Source organism: Meriones unguiculatus, chromosome 17 (assembly GCF_030254825.1).
Source record: "Meriones unguiculatus strain TT.TT164.6M chromosome 17, Bangor_MerUng_6.1, whole genome shotgun sequence".
Taxonomy (NCBI): Eukaryota; Metazoa; Chordata; class Mammalia; order Rodentia; family Muridae; genus Meriones; species Meriones unguiculatus.
In genome coordinates, this window is record NC_083364.1 from 11,551,864 (window position 1) to 11,567,513 (window position 15,650).

The 15,650-nt window shown below is 40.5% G+C and overlaps 1 pseudogene; it reads right to left on the reverse strand.

The window, feature by feature from the left end:
- Positions 1 to 1,295: 1,295 nt before the first annotated feature.
- On the reverse strand, positions 1,296 to 12,351 carry LOC132648624 (ribitol-5-phosphate xylosyltransferase 1-like; annotated as a pseudogene).
- Between the last annotated feature and the right edge of the window lie 3,299 nt (positions 12,352 to 15,650).

Below are 15,650 nucleotides of genomic sequence, written 5' to 3' on the forward strand. Positions count from 1 at the left end.
ACAGCTCCAGGAACATGACCTGGTGTCTCAGGTATTGCCAAGTTGACAACTGTTGGCTCCTAACCTTCCATGCTTACACTATCCTGCCATCTTCCTAGGATGAACACTCACCGTCCTGAACTCTAGTCACAGCATGGAGTCTGTTCTAAAGGCTGTGGAGCCATTAGAAGGGGACTGGCTGGCAAAGCAGGTCCTGTGAGACTTTACACACCTCTCTGTAGTCTGGCGTTCTTCTACCTGGTCAGCCATGATGGAAATAGTTGATGCCTGACAGTTCTGCTAGGCTGGATACATCTATTCTTGCCTCCTTTCTGGCCTTGGTACCCTGCAGATGTCACAAACTATGAGCCAAAATAAACCTTTCCCCACTTGTTCCTGCTGGCTATTTTGTTACTATGTTAAGGACACAGATGCTTTTCATTCTGAGAAGAGAGTATGACCAGTTAGTTGGCTTGAGAAAAATCGTCATGGAAACAAGTTTTTAATGTTTTTTTTCTGACTGCAATAACCAGTGTTTTAACATATAATGCTGTTTCCCTAAAGTTTGCAATTTCTAATATCGGTACATAAAATAGAACGTGTTATCAAGTGCAATGTTTTGGGACTGTATACATTGTATACTAGCCACAACTAGCTAATTCACATACAAATCACCTCAGAGTTGATACAGTTTGTGAAAGCATGTAACACCCACTCAGGCACCTTTCAATTATATTAAAATAATTTCCATGTTGTATAGAAGAGCCATTAAGTTCATTGATGCTATCTAACCTTGCAGCCATTGTTCAGCATATATCCTGCTACTGACATGACCAGATGTCAGCCCTAGTAAATAGTACTCTATCAGTTAGTTCTTTATTTTATGTGTCATATGCACTTGTGAGCATGGAAGACAGAAGAACATGTCAGGACCTACTGAGCAATACTTACAGATGGCTGAGTGTGTGCCATGCATGCTGGGCACTGAACTCAGGCTATATGCAAGGATAGTGAGCACTTTCAAACACTGAGCCAGCACTCCAGCCCCTAAAGTGGGTTAAAGTCATTGAGCACGGTCAGTAAATGCTGGCTTCTTGATCTCGGTAGAATTGAACCTGAGTCACCTGTCTACCTATCCATCCATCCACCAATCTATCTATCCACCTATTTGATGTGTTTGTGTGTGCATGCTGTTGGGCGGTCACATGACAGCCCATGAGACTCACTTCTCCCCTACCGTGTAGTTTCTGGGGGACTGAACTTAGCTCATCAGCCTTGGCAGTAAGCACCTTTAACCACTTAAGGATCTTGCCAGGTCAGCCTCAGTAAAATATCGCCATTTCTTTGATCTTGTATACAGCAGTAGCCAAAAAGGAGAACATTTGGTCCCTTCTGTGAAACTGAGTTGATGGAGCCGCCTTATCAAGTGCTGTACATATTCACTCTTAGGAACACACACTTACAGCTAGGTATGATTAACCTTTATCATTCATTAAAAAATGAGCTTTCTAAAATATTAGTAAATTTCCACTTTAGTTCTGTTTTGAAGTATTGGTACCAGTGAAGTAACATTTTTCTTCTTTGAATCTTTTCTTGTAAAGTTAGTCTTCTCCTTTTCTAAAATGGCAGGAAGCTCCTTCCAGTCCTTGATGAAGATAAAGGGGGCACCCATGGCCTTGAGTAACTGCAGAGGAGCGCTGTGGTGACTGGACATGTTTCCACAGTGGCCAGCTGTCATCACATCTTCTACCACAGGAATGGAGCCAAACGAGCAGGCCTCATATATTCTGTAACACTCTGTGTTCACTCCTACAGGACACAAAGTGAGGTCACTCTGAAGCAAAGCATCTTGGTAATTCTTAAGACTTTCATTTGTCTCCTGAGGCTACCACCTAGGAAATTAAACAAACAACAAGGAAATCCCTGTAAGGTTTTACTTTCCTATGGCATCCTTTTTGAAGCAAATCTTTTAATGTCATTTATCAAAAATGTGAACACATCAGAGAGATGATAAATATGAGAGGCATTGAAAATGTTGGGCCAAACACATTTCTTAAAACTTCTTTAAGGTTTGGGGGTGTGGGTATAGCCCAGCTGCTAGAACTCAGACCTAGTATTGATCATCATCTATCCATAAACTGGGTATATAATTCCCTAATTTTACAAGTTGGGAGGCATAGGAAGAATCAGGAGTTTAACATCATCCTGGGCTAAATACCGAGTTTGAGGCCAGCCTGTGCTACGTAAGACTACCTAAAAAAAGTTTTTTTTTTGTTTTGAACATTTGGAAATAATCTGAACATTTTATTACTTTATATTTAAAAATATCCAGTGATCAATCTTCGAATGGTTATTATTCATTCAATCGTATTTCCGGAGTGCTGTGTCCTCTTGTCTTACTCTGATGCAGCTGTGCTTTATCCAGTGGTGGGCATTAGGTCTTTCAGTTAAGTCAGGACATTTTCTAGAAAGTCTGAAGCCCCAAGAACTGTTAGGGAGGCCAGCAAGTTGGAAGTAGGGGAACTTAGGCGAGCAGTCAAAAACCATGAAGTCTCCTTACAGAAGACTCAACTGTAGTGTTCTGAAGAGGGAACGACATAAGCAATAAACATTTTAACAATCAATCTGGCTGTGGTCTTGAGAATGGAATGAATATATAGGCCACATACATGCAGAAGCTGAGCCTGGCATTCTTTTCTATTTGTATTCTCTTAGTGAAATAAGCTCCAATCTCTAAAGGGAGACTGAGGAGGTGTCAAGAGGTTAGGACAGAAGGTATAAAGCAGTCTTTGAGGACGAAGGGGGAATACTTTAGGAAATATAGGAGTGATGGGTTCTTCAGCTTTCAGACTGTCTAAACTTATGCACAGCTGCGTGAGTATGGCTATGGGGTGGGCAGAAGGGGAGACTAGACAGGTAGGGCTCGCTAGATGGGGGAATTAGAAAGGGGAACATATATGCAGGGCTGGTTGACTGTAGAATTTAAGCTGTGTAATTCAGAAGTTGATACAGGGACAGGAAGAACAATCTGGGCATAGTAAAAACCATGTTGTAAATTCCAGCTGAACTGTGGAGTCCCATTACAGAGAATGAGATGGAATGGCAAGATAGGATGATTACCAACAGAAATGCTAGAATTCCAGGTCATGGAGAAACCTTGTGGTATGTGAAATGCAAGTGGTCATTTAGGAAATGACCATAACAGGAAATGGCTGATCGAAGCCTATGATCTATAAAGGGGAGAAAGGAAAGAAACCTTATACCAAGGTGATAGAAGGATTGGCTAGACTTAGAAGTCACCAAGAATTCAGACAAGACTGGTGTCAGCCAGAGGGGCAATGGAGCTCCAGTCTTTAAGGAATCAGGGAGGTAAGGTGAAGGTGAAGGCTCCGGGCTACAGAGTTCCAGTTACACACACTGGCATGAGACTGAGAACTGGGGTTCCGGGTGCAGAAGGACAGAATGGTCTAGAAGCAGCAGGAGCACAGAGGGTACTACCTGACCTCTAGCTCAGCTCAACCAGAACCATTTTATTAGTGCTTGTCCTCCAGTAAGACTTTGCTCTCTCATACCACCTCTCACTCACCAGCCCTTCAGCTGCTGTGTAAGCACCCCCCTGCCTTATGTCCTTTGCCTTGGCTCCCCTCTCTAAATGGACCCTGCTGACTCTTGTGCCCTCTTCAGGCCTGTATATAATATAGCCCTCCACCTGGTGCTCTCCTTCGCTACCTGAAAACAAATGTTCTACCCTCCACCTCAGTCCTCTCTGTGGCCTTCTTGTCTTTAATTCTCTTCTCACACGTCATTACCATCTCCTGACACACACTGTTTTACTTGTCTCCTCCAACAAGTGCTATGAGGGCAATGTTTCTGTTTTGTTTTCACTGTTTTTATGAGTAAGATGGTTTTTGTCATTTGGCAGTTGTTTGATAACTCAGAGTAAATGAATTTAATACAATTACATTAACAGTAATTGTATTAAATTCATAGTAATTAGTGATATCCATCTAGAAGGCAATTTCTGTCACAATTAAAAAATAAATTTCTAGATCTAGAAGCATATGTTTTAGGCATCCATTCCCTGGCCACTCAGCTTTATACTCCATGTGTTTATTTAATAGCAAAAGAAATTATTGCAAAATGACTTTCATTACTCCATCAATACTTGCTTCCTGATTATAATGGGAAAGACTGGAGAAAAGCCAGTTTCCTAAGTTTTAGTTACTACTGTACCTTTAGACAGGAGGCTGGAATAAGCAGTTACCACTGTTTCTCTGGAAACCTATTTGTACACAAGGTGACATTCGGATTGGAGAGCAACAGGAAGGAACCATGCAAACATTGAACTTTCTGCTCTCTTGCAGAAACCCAACAAAGTTTATCACTTCCATCTTGTTTCAAAATGTTCATTAGTGCTTGTCTTGATGAGTTTTCATAGACAGTTCCTAAAAAATTACATATGTAGGGCCTCTCATCATGCAGCATCGACCAGCTGGCTTCAACCACGGGAAACTTTCTGTATCTATGAAAGCAAGTAATGAATTACTATATGGTAGGATGCCCCTCAGCTTGGCTTGTTAAGCCATCTGTTAAGGACAATGATTTCTAAGCACATTGTACACCATAGACATAAACAGTCCTATTTGTCCACTAAAAAGAAAATATACTGTTATAATCATGATCTCTGAAGAGTTAATTTCAAAAAAATTCCAAAGAATAAAACAATGAATAAAACCAGTTTTGGTATAACATTCTTTTGAAATGTATACACCTTACCCTTGTTCATTCAAATGCTGATTCCCCCCCCCCATCTGTCTGGTTTCAATCTGGATATTGCCTTGTGATACTTATTTTAAGCATACTGTCTCAACTGTGTGCAAACAACCCAAAATAAAGAAATTAGACACAATATTGAGCTGAAAGGAGCCAGAGGATAGGAAAGAGGGGAGGAGCCAGAGGGCAGTGGGAGGAGAGGAAAGCTAGGAGAGAGAGCTGGAGGAGAGATCTTGGAACTACGTGGAGATGGCCTGGACATAATATTTCACAAAAAGCAAGTATAACATGGGAAATCTAAATGTTAGGAAACTATGAGGGCTTGGATGTTTAGGATGGAGTAATTATTGCCCAGCACTGTGTTCTAGGTTAACTAAATAAAGCCAGTCTCTATGTGGTGATTTGGTTATACAGATGTTAGGACTATCAGCAGTTTACTAGAAGATATATTAATCACTGCTTACAACAAACCTGTTATTCTACAGAGGGGGCTCATTCCATGGGCACTGGTTTGCATATAAATGTGTGCCTGTAGTCTATCCTGTACACAAGATTATTATGGCATTTTGGGTCAAATAACTTTTTGTTTTAAAGAGTGCCATACACTGCACCATGTTTAATAACATTCCTGGGCTCTACCCCCTTGACACCAGTTGTTATAATTCCCCCTCTTCAGTTGAGACAACCAAAAGGTTTCCGGATGCTACCCAATGTCTCCTCATCGGGAACAGGGTGAGGTTGGCAACACCAAAATGACTATGCTTCTGTCTTCTATTAGGCGAGTAGGTGATGTTATACAATGTGGAAAAAGTATAAACATTTCTACAAATACAGGCTCTTTTCAATAAATAGATTTTTCTGAAGGTTGGGTGTACTTACAAAGTTTTTGAAATTTTAAGGCTGGTCCCAGCCTAAACCTGTTCGCCTGGAATGTTGTCCACATAGGGGTGGGAATACCTGTCCCTGGCATTTCTCTAGTGACATTTGTACAGCTAAAGCAGTCTGAATTCAGACATGGTGGTAACCAGTGACATAATAACGAATGTCGGATTTAATTCTATCAGTGAGATGATTCATTTCCTCAACAAATATGTGAGTACCTACTGTGTATAAGCATTATTTTAAAATTTACTTTTTTTAAATTTATGTGTATATTAGTATATTTGTGTGCCTGCTTGTCTCCATGTGTAGCCAAGCACCCACAGAGTTCAGAACAGGGATTCAGAGCCTTGGAACTGTAATCACACATGGCTATGAGACACAGAATATGGGTGCTTAGAACTGAATCTGAGTTTCCTATATGAGCAGTAATTGTTCTTAACTGCCCCAGCCACCTCTATAGCCCATTTCTACAGAACTATTTTAAATCTGGGAAGAAAACTCCTGACCTCAGAAAGTTTATATACTACTGAGAGCCTATCTCTTACTATTAAAAATCTATCCACAGAAAGTTTAAAAAATGTTTTCCATTTTTTTTAAACTGGAGGATGATTATATATTGAGGATCCTAAACTATCATTTAATTAACCTCTGCTTTTACAGTTGAGATTAACATCAAGTCAGCCAATCACAAACCCAAGGGAAGTCTATACAGTATATAAAAATATTGCCACAAAAGTATTTGTTTAAACTAGAATTATGGCTCTGCCTTTGTTCATTCTCTGCTAAACCTCTCTTCAGGGCACTATTAAGCTTAAATTTTTATCCTATATCCATTTTTAGAACAAACAAGTACTCTTCATTTCTCCTCAGAAGATGGTAAAATACAACAAAGTAGTTACTATTGCCACTGAGGCTCTAGGCCACTCTTTTTGATGGTAGGAAAGATAGGCCTGCCTCATCACCAGTGAACCTACTGCCATTTAAAACACCATCTTCATGTGTGATGCATTAAACCAACCACTTTCTTTCAAATATGCAAATATTTCATAATCAAATATAACAGTGTATCAGAGGAAAAGATAACTGACTAGATTTGGATTTCTGCTTAAAAGCACATGGGGAGGCTAAAGTCATAAATTCTATTATGCCAAATTGTCAAGCACATTACTAATTATGTAAGTCTGTATAAAATCTACAAACAAATTTGCAAATTCCAAACAAATTCAAATTCACATTATGAGTTTAAAAATAAAATAAAATAAAACACCATCTTCCCTGTTCTGTTCAGAACACCCGAGGGATGCCTTTCTTATCTTGTACTTACGTTGCTACACCTAAAGGCCACTGGAAAACATCTGTGCCATTAATCCAAGGGCTGTCGTATGTTATGAAAAGTAGGTCCACAAAGCCTCCATTTCTTTTGAGGAACTGCATTATCCAGTCATTGTCACAGTATTCATTTCCAAGCAAGACAACAGCCAGATGCTGCAGTTTCTGGGTTTGCATTAAATTCTGTGCATAAAGTAACCACTGGGTGGCATGGGAGATCTTTGCTTTTTCTCTTCCATTTAACACAAGGACCACATTGTCCACCTCTATGGAGAAGTACCCTGGAACCACACCCGGGCCAGTGATGAAGCTGTTGAAAACAACACACCACAAGCAAGAGATAAACAAAACTGAACAAAGAAAATTTCAATCGTTTTATATAAAATCTAGAATAAGATTTAATTAATATTCTTGTTGGAAGTGCAATTTGTATAATGCAAATTCTTCTGAGCAAGTGGGACAGAATAATAGAAAGCTTTGGATGTAGAAATTCAGCTAGTATATGAGAGTGGACTCTCATTTCTTCACTGAAGGCAAGGCATTAAGATACAATGTAAAGGAATGCATCAAGCTTCAGGAGATTCTGAGCATAATTAAAAGGATTTATGTGCATGCGTGCCAAGGCGTGCTTGTGACAGCCAGAGGACAACTTGGAGGAGTTGGTTCTCTCCTTCCACCATGCAGACCTTGGGGTTGATTTCAGGTTGTCTGAGTTAAGGGCAACCACTTTTACCTGGCAAGTCATCTTACCAGCGCTTAAAGGATAATTTTATGTAAATATGAAAGTACATAAAAATAAGTATTGAAAAATACTTATATATCTTCCATCAGTAGAAATATAAAAATCTGAGTGAGATTATACATTAAGTTCCTAATAGCAATTCTTTAGTGAAGAATAAAAAGAGTAAGAAACAAAGAAAAGGTTTTATTGGAAACTATTCTGTTAGGAGGAAAGTTAAACATAGAGAATTCCTGACAGCTGAGATATATTAAGTCTGAATGGTTAGCAAGTTGGAGAATGTTGTATTTTCTTCTTTGCAATATATTTTTAAGAGTCTTCATAAAAGGAATAGACATGCTCCAAAACTCACACTGTCATCTGCTGCCCCAAGCAATCACTGCCGCCGAATTGTTCTGAACTTTGGGAGTCAAAGTGCAAGGGAATGAGCAGTTGGGAAGTGAAAACAGTGAGTGGGGACAACCATTCTGAAATTCCGGATGAGGATCAACAGAATGTAGTGGGGGAGGAAAATGAAGGAGAGAGAGGCAGCACCTGACAGAACATGGTCTGAGAAGAGAAGGATGGAATGCACAGAACATCCTGGAGTAGGGAGATCACCTCCTAGAGAGCTCAGGGTGAGTGAAGGCTCGAGAGAGAAGGGGTATAGATGCCTGCGCATCTAGTTAAGGGAGAGAATTACAGATGCCCTCACTCTTGTGTGCTAGGAATAAGAATGTGCGCCCCACTCCCTGTCCATGTGGCGCTGGGAACCAAGCGCAGATGTGCGCATGTTCAGTGAGAGTTCTACCAACTGAGCTGTATCTCCAACCCTTAGCTTAAAACACGAAAATACACTAACATTATAAAAATAAGGCTTGTGTATGAGTAGTATAATGTACAGAATGAGTGTTGTGTTCTTTGTGTTCTAATTATCTAAGGTTATTACTGAAAATCCATTAACTGAAAATAATCATGTACAGAATTCTAATTTGCTTTTGTGGGTTACTCAGCATATGTGTAAGCATCAGAACTTACAATGTTCAATATATTTTTCTACCGCTTGCTTCAACTGAAAAATGTCTTCAGAGTAAGCACTTCCATATAGCGAGCCCAGAGGAATCGTTTCAGTCCGAAGTAACTGTGCAAACAGTAGAGTTTTGAAACTCACTTAAGTTAGCTTAAGTGTAACTTGACTGAGACTACAACTTGCGATTCCATGAGACTTCATTCACTTTGCATACATTATCTACTACTATTCATTTTTTAATAAGGTATTTTAAAAGTCTGTCACAGAACTTGACTACAAAGTTCTCTAAGAGGAAAGAACACGGTTTCTTCCATGATGATGTAAAATCTTGCGTACAAACCTCAGAAAGGAAAACTGGGCTTAGACTTTCTTCATGGTAGTTAACAATGTTTTCTATCACTGTGGTAATACCAAGTAATCATAAGCTTAGGGTGACAGGCATGACTGTGCCTTCAGGGAAGAAATGAGAGTCTCACATATTCCATTCTATAGACTAGTTGAATTCCAGAAACGTCTCTGCAAAGTTAGTCCACTGACATGTTCACTGCTCAACTACAAACACAGAAAGCAATTTATGCATGCAATAGACATTCACTTTTTTTTTTTTGTACTGGCCATTGAACCCAAGGTGTTGCACATTCTATGACAGCCTTCATGCCACTAAGATCCACTTACTCTTTCAAGCAGTGAAATCTAACTAGTATGAAGCTTAGGAGTATACACACAACCTACAATGAGATTAGAACAATGAGGCTAAATACTTGTTTACACTGCATGCATGATTCCTTTGAGAGAGTCAGCAATGACAGGCTAGGGAGCTAGCTGGGTTGGCAAAGTGCTTGTGCCGTGAGCATGAGGACCTAAGGACAATTCTTGAACTAAGATGAAAGGCTGATGTCGTGATGGAGAGGCAGATCCCTGGTGCTCACTGTCCAGACAGCCTAGCCTAATCAATGAGCTTCCACATAAACCTGTTCTCAAAACCAGCTGATAGCTGCAGGCTGCCGAGGTGTGTATGTGGGCACACATGTGAACATAAGGTTAAAGGGAGAAGTGGTGGGTTGTACAGAGAAGGAACTGGAGGGGAGGGAATGCAGGTTGGATTGGATCATGTATTCATGATCTAACATGTATTCATGTCCTCATGTACTAACATTATATAAAATATTTAATTGAAGACAAACCGGGACAAGCCGGGTTCAGTGATGTACACCTGTAATCCCAAAACTGAGGAGGCAGAGGCAGGCAGATTGTTGTGAGTTTGAGGCCAGCCTGGTCTACAAAGCAAGTCCAGGGCAGCCAAGGCTACACAGAAAAACACTGTCTTGAAACAACAACAATAACAAAAATGAAGTAAACATGTAAAAACAACTAATATTTATTTCCATTAAAAGCCAACTGGAAACAGTACCTTCATGATAAAACTATGTTTTTTTCTAATTAAAATCACCTTAATTCTATTTGAAAATTAAGAAATTATACAGTGATATGTAAGTTAAATAAAAGTAAAATCCTTAAAAGTCTTGGCATTGCACTGGTTTTTTAGAATCTAAAAATCAAAACAGAAACAGTTTTGAATTTTGGAAAAAAAAGGAGCCTACATAATCACGTAAATCATAGTAGATATGACATAAAAATGTTTTAATAAGTAACAGTTGGACTCTGAGTATTTCCAGGTTAACCTAACTATGAACGAAAAGAAAATCATGAAAGTAATGTTTACTTTCGTCCTCTAAGGCATAGAACATTGTGTTCATTTACCAGTAAAGTGTATGAAATGCGGAACATGAAGTTTTCCATATCATTAGCTAAAACCAAAATAGAAATAAGACTCCCCAGGATTTATTTACAGACTTTTAGTTTCTCTCTTCTCTGCACTGGGGACTGACCCCGGGGCCTGGCACATGCCAGGCAACTCATCTGCCACTGAGGCAGGTCTCCAGCTTTCCCTCCAAAATTACCTTGAAATGTCTAATTCAATAAGCAAACGTTTACTAAAGTGTAAGCAGGACCTATTTATTTATTTATTCATTCCCAGGATTGATTTCTGTTTTCTTCCCAAGCTGAAGCATAAAAATATAAAATAGGTTTATAGAAGTATAAATATACTGTGCATACTATATGATAAAATATAGAGCATACTTATGAGAGTATATTCCCTCCAGTAGGTCCATGAGGCGTCACGCGGCAGGCAAGGTCAGTGTTGTCTAATAGTACCTGTACTGTGTTCTTCCTACAATCAACTGTCCTTCCCTCCATTGCGCAGTCACATCTGGGGGATCAAGAGTGCCTTCGAAAACATGTTCCCACAGATACAAACCTGGTAGTCAAAGAACAAAACCAGACACATCTGCTGTCTCATCCATTTTAGAATGTTAGGAAAATGTATGTTTTATTCTTTTCTCTTTTTACTCTGAGCTGAGACGTTTCTCTCCATGGTCGGTTGCAGGCAGTGACCGAGACAATCCTCGATCATGTGTGGCAGCTTACTGTATGCGGGGCAGACTTCAGTGGCTGTAGTTGTAAAGATGACAGGACATTGTACTTATACCGAGGAACCCCAAATGTTCCTGAACCCTGGCTACCCATCATATTCTGAAGCAAAATGTATATTATAAACTAAAATACCATCATTATTAGAATTAATTTAATATCGTGACTGGAGAGACTAATTGTCTTGCACTGAAGCTACAAGTACACCAAAGCATTTAGTGTGTCAAGGGGATAGATATCACCTCCCCATTTGCTCAGACATCCTTGATGGCATGATCCCATCTGCAAGCTGACAGACACTTCATCCTGTCTCCTAAGGGCAACCATGATGCTTTGTTTTGTTACATGAGGTAACATTAATATGCAGGCCTACAACCTCTGAGAACCCCTTGTCAGTTATTTTGAAAGATATTCTTTGGTCCATTTCCATTATGCCATGCTCTTAAAGCCACACTAACAACCAGTATGAAAATGTGGGCCATTGTATAAAACATCCAAATGTGTCAGGCTAAATAATGCCCCGCTTCTCCAGGTCATACCCTAATCTCTAGATCCTTTGACTATTGTCTTACACAGCAGAGTGTCTCAATGTGACCTAGCAGCTGAGGTGCAGAGCCTTCCAGAGACACAGACACTCCCGCCTTGAGGAAGGCAGAAGCTGAAACGTTCTCAATGGCTCCATTGGCAGTTCGCTACAGCAGCCTCAGCAAACTGTACTATGTGGGTAGAACACCTGGAAGGGAGGTGCCACTGTAACAAACAGTTATATGTGGAAGGGGCTTGGAAACTGGGAAAAGGGGGTGGCTGGAAGAACTCTGAAGAGTAACTTTATTTTTATAAGCAAAGTCTACTTTAGATTGCCTGAAACAGACTGCAGAATAATTCAGATGCTCACAGTTCATTTAGTGACCAAGACTCAGAAGAGAGCAAGGAACACAGTACAGAAAACCTACATTGCTTTAAGAACAGACTCCCTGAAACTGACTTGGTTAAAGGAAATACACAATCTAGCAAATTCCATACCAGGACAGGATACACTTTACACTGTCTTCTCATGCTTTTCCTCTTACACTGACTTACCAATGGCTGCTTTGCCCCACATTTGTACACTGTGTTCATGTTTCTCTTTTGTGTGTTTCTTTAATATTTGCAGATGATCTTCTGGGCTCCTCCAAGGGTCTTGGGTCACTTCTCCAGCCCCACCCCCTGCAGCACACACAGCTTGTCTTCTAAGCTCCAGAAGGCTCTATTCCATTGCTGTTGCTCTTCTTGGTGGTCATCTTATGTCACTGCAAATGGGATGGACTTCCCCAATAGCCTCTCAGAGGCTCTCTGCATGGTCCCTTTAATCCTGGGTCTTCAACTGCTGCTGAGGCTGCACCTTCAGCAGTGGCCTCTCCTGGCTTCTCACAGAGCCAAGTCTCAGCTGATCTCCACACTCCTTCATGCCTTCAAAACCAGTACCACCTGGGTGACTCGTACACTACCAAGTTCTGTTGCCAACAGCCTTGGCCACCTCTGGAACACAGCACCTGTGTGTTGACTCCGAGAAAACACTTTCCAGAAGGGTTTACGTTAATGATGCTGGGCTCTTAAGCACTGCTAGTTCCTCAGCTGAGGCTGACCAGCACTGATTGTCTCAGTCACACAAAGCTTTGTCTTCAACGGTGCTGGCCTTTTGTTAATCACAGCTGATTCTTCAGCTCCAGCTGTACAGACACCACAGATTCCTCACAGAAATAGCCCAGCAGAGTCTTTGCTTTCCTCTGAAACTTGACAAGCCAGGCCTCTATTGTCAGCACCACTCTCAACATCCTTATCTTCCAAGCTCCACCAGCTGCCCACTAAGCTGTCAACACTCAATGGTTTTTTCATCCAAAGTTGTAAGTCCTTCTGCAAATCTCCCAAAACATCACGGTCAGCTCAGTCTCACAGCAACACCCCACAATCCTTGTACCAACTTGTCTTAGTTAGGGCTGCTATTACTACAATGAAACACTGTGACCAACAAGAAAGTCAGGGAGGAAAAGGTTTATTTGACTTACATATCACTGAAGGAAGTCAGGACGGGAACTCAAGCAAGGCAGGGACGGACCTGGAGGCAGGAGCTGATGCAGAGGCCATGGAGGGGTGTTGCTTACTGGCTTGCTCCTCATGGCTTGCTCAGCCTGCTTTCTTAGAGAACTAGGACCATCAGCCCAGGGATGGCACCACTCAGGATGGGCTGGGCCCTTCCTCATCAATCACTAATGAAGAATATGACCTACAACTGTATCTTATGGATCAATTGAGGCTCCCTCCTTTGAGATGACTCTAGCTCATGTTAACAAAAGACTAGACAGGACAGATACCAAGGGACCTTGGGGATCTTCCTGCCTCTGCCTTTCCATCCCTGGGATTACTGTGTCCTGGGACAGAACTGGGACCTTTGGACCTTGTTCTTCTTTGCAAGCACTTTACTGATCGAGCCTTTTCTCCAGCCTGGATCTTCTAATGTCTTTCATTAAACTCTTTATTTATATGCATATTGGATCTTTTTGTTTCATTTTTTATTTTTTTTTTCATGTGAACTTAGTTATTTTCTATTGTGATTTCTGAGAAACCTGGGCAGTTTTAGTAGCACAAAAACTTTTATAAATGTTGATAAGAGTAGAAAGGCTCTTTAGCCTAAATTTAAATCATACATTACAAAATGTTTTTACTTATCCTCTTTATAAAATTACTGGTATTTTGACCCAGAGAACATCTAAAATTCATGATACCATACATTCTATTTTTCAGTACCCGTGGTGTTATTAATCCCCTATTATTAGTACCAGAGCAATGTTAATTAGTTATTAACATTTTTTCCATCCCCACAGAAGAATCTTATGTACTTGTCCTGTTGTTTGGTCTGATCTGTGGCCATCTAAAATTGCTTTCATTAAGTTTTGTTTTGTTTTGTTTTTTGGTCTCATGGCTCATGTCCAGTAAAACAGACTTGCATCTCTCTTTAGAAAACTGTTGGAATCTGGAGAATGTTCTTAAACACATGTGCAGTCAGCAAGTAGTTATTTAGCACCCTACATCCTCATCACTTGTTTGAGCAATGTGGGAGAGCAAACAGAAACTTGGTTTTGTCAAAATGCAGTGTGTGGCCACCTCTGTCTTGTAGATGACCCCTGTGTGTGCCTGACGGCTACCATGAGCAGGTGCTGGTTAATATTGACTAGCATAGGTCATCCTACAAACAGGAACCATGCCTGGGAGATGGTAACATAGCCAACCTGGAGAAACATTATTATAAATCATAAATCTTGCGGGTTTTGGAAAAAGAACTCAATCTTTGTAATACATTTCTTCCATGCTGTAGCTTCTTAACATAGCAACAAAAGAAGTCAGTAGAACAAAATGAGTAAACTGTCATTAATACAAAAGAAGTCAGTAGAAATAAACTGTCCAAAATTTGCAAAATTTTGCAGTCGAACACTTTTGCCAAAATAACTTTCTTCTAAAAGGTAGATGGGAAACTGCACTTACCTATAGTTAACAGAAGAGGGCACTGCAGGCACACTCTTAAAATATATGACCATGGTATTAGAGGTTTCTGATCTAGTCTAACAAATTCTTTAAAAAATAGATTATAGAAGTTGGGTGCTTATGTGTCAGTGAATTTGTGAACTTGTTCTGAGTTAAAAAATCAGAATGTTACAAAGAAAATTCTGGGTTTGTTATTAAAGAGATCTGTGTGCGTAAATGTGGCTAATCATTTATGAGCAAGCTATTTCTAGGTCACTCCAATTGAGGGAACAAATGGAATAAAGATGATAAAAAGAAAGATTTCTCTGTGTTGGCCCCATCAGCTGTGCACTGAGGCTTGTCCCCTCCCTACTCTTCCTGCTCTCTGATGTGCGAGTGACCTCCTCCTTCATCATGGTTGGCTGTATTAATGTCTTCCACGTGCCACACCGGGCTAAACCCAGACAAATAGCACTGTTCCTCGCTCTGGGAGACGTGTACACTGCCACAGTGATGTGGATGCCAAAGGGCACATGGCACTGTCAGTTCTGTTGATAGGGCATGCATGCGGCCCTAAGGTGGCTTGATATGCTGGCGTGGGTTGGTGATGGTGGGGGCTCCCAGTTTGTAAGGAGAAGGGGAGGGTGTCAAGGGAAAGAATGAGGGGGTGGGATCAGGAGGAGGGGGGAAGGGGGCTACAATTGGCAGGAAAGTGAATAAATAAAAAGAAACAGCTTTTTTTTTTTTTTTTTTCTTTTTTTTTAACTAATCAACTCATTTCATTACAAACAAAACAGTTTAATCTTGTTTTGATGAACCTCAAAATGTGCCTGGCCTTGCCTCCATTCTAGAAGAAAGACATTTTGGAATCAAACTTGCAAAGGTAGGGCCCTGTGTGATCTCTTGCCGGTCCGTGGCTTGAGCTCGCTCAGGCAGGTCAAGATGAGA